The following is a 2,383-nucleotide window of genomic DNA, read 5'->3' as shown; positions in this document are numbered from 1 at the left end:
CTGCATGAAACTGGTCCTTGGTGCAAGAAAAATTTGGGGTCCGCTGGTTTAGAGCGTTGAACAAAATTTATTCCGGCTTTGCTCTGGCTCTTTTCTTCCTGGTTTCAAATCCTGCTAAGGTAAAACCTTGTATTTATTCTTTTATTCTTTTATTCTTTTATTCTTTTATTCTTTTATTCTTTTATTTGTTTCGGTCATTTGACTGCGGCCTCAGCAACGGCGGAGACTTTATATTAAACAAATTTGGTGGCCACAGATACTCCTAAAGTTGTCCTAAAGTAAATTATCAGACAGATCTCACGTGACACTGCGTTTGACAGGAACGACTCTCTGAATCAAAGGTACACACAGCCCAACCAATGGACTTCCACAAAGTTTCCTATTTCGTTATTGCCCACAAGGGGCTAAACATAGAGGGAACAAACAAGGACAGACAAAGGGATTAGGTCGAGTACATCGACCCCAGTGCGTAACTGGTACTTAATTTTATCGACCCCGAATGGATGAAAGGCAAAGTCGACCTCGGTGGAATTTGAACTCAGAACGTAACGGCAGACGAAATACCGCTAAGCATTTCGCCCGGGGAGCTAACGATTCTGCCAGCTCGCCGCAAAGTTTCCGTTTACTTCCACAAAGTTTCTGTTTACCAAATACCACTCAAGAGTGGATTAACCCGAAGCTGTGGTACGAAACTCTTGCTCAAGGTGCTGTGCAACGAGATCGATGCCAAAAATCTCTTCATTGCACTTCTTGGCTGAACTTCTAAATCATCCGTCCACTCCTGCACCTTCCAACGCGCATTGTAGATGGTTCTCCCTATCTGTTTCGGAAATGAAGATGTAATTGATCAACTGAATCAGGGTGTAAGTGGCAAAGTATTCCACAGACACGTGTGTCAATAACGTAACCCTCAGGTAGAATAAGGACGTTACAGTGTGGTTGCAGGCGCAACCACACTGACGAAGGTTACACTTTGGTTGGCCTCAGGCAATGGTAGAAGAAATACACTTGCCCAAGATGCAACGCAGGTGGAGGATCGAAACAGTGCCGTTGAGATGATGAAGCGAAATTCTTAACCATTCGACCAAGCTGCGTCCAAGCCACTTAAAAACACACAAACACACAAACAAACACACACACACACACACACACACACACACACATACACACACACATGTACACGCACATACACACACACATGTACACACATATACACATATACTCAGAAACATACATACCACAGTCGTATATAACAAGAGAATGCTGTGCTGTTGAAGGGAGTTTGTTGAAATAGTGCATCGTAGCATATAAAATATGTTGATGTGTTAAGGGGTCTTTTTTTTTCCTTCTCCTGTTAGGTGCGGAAGACTGAAGAAAAAAAAACCTGGTTTGTTTGATAAATACATAGAGTGGTTTGTCATTCATCCTTGATCGAGATTATTATCAACAAGGGCAGCAGCTGTGGTAAAGAAACATTCACAACAGGGTCCACCCTCATCCACCCACTGTCCCCCCCCCTCTCTCTCTCTCTCTCTCTCTCTCTCTCTCCCTCTGATCACCACGCATCTAAGAGGTCGTGGAGTATATTTTGTGGCCTAAAAGCAGTAAACCAAACACGGAAGATTTATCTACTCGGTTGAATAAATTTCTATCCATAGTAAATCGATTCTGAAACATACCAAAATATAGAACAAATTTTTTTATGGGAGGAAGGGAAGGTGCTGTAATTTCCCTGACCCCTGTGGCTCAAGACCACTGAGCTTCTGTAGAAAGCCAAAATGTTAGAAATGCAAAAGATTTTAAGATTATTTCATGGAATTCTGTTTCCAGGGTTTTTAAAGTTCTTTCTTTCTTGCCTTTAACCCTCCAACGCGGAGTATAGGCCACTTATGATTGAATTCCATGTCGCATATTTTTTCGCTTCTGTACTTATACTCTGCCATGAATGTCCCTCTTTCTCAAGTTCCTTTTGTGTTGATCTACGCCACGAGTTCTTAGGCCTACCCCTCTTTCTATATCCATCCGGATTCCACTGTAAAGCACTTTTCGTTACATTTCGTGTGTCTTTTCTGATTGTGCTACCAATCCACTTCCACTTTTTCTTAAATATTTGCTCCCTAATCGAAACTTGATTCGTTCTTTGCCATAGCTCCATATTGCTTATGTGTTCGGGGGCCATCTGATTTTAAGACTGAAGGTTTTTAAAGTGTTGGGTTGTAATAAAGTAATTCGTCAATAAATACTTGCCATTACATTTTTTAATCAACCAAATATGAACCATTTTGTTGCACAATGCGTCTGCATCTTTCCTTTAACTTGAAAATACCCTCTTCCCAGAATTGAAGTGGTTTCATGGCAAATAAGTCGAAAGGTAAGCTACTAT

This window comes from Octopus bimaculoides, chromosome 20 (genome assembly GCF_001194135.2).
Source record: "Octopus bimaculoides isolate UCB-OBI-ISO-001 chromosome 20, ASM119413v2, whole genome shotgun sequence".
NCBI lineage: Eukaryota > Metazoa > Mollusca > Cephalopoda > Octopoda > Octopodidae > Octopus > Octopus bimaculoides.
This window is presented reverse-complemented; position numbering follows the sequence as displayed.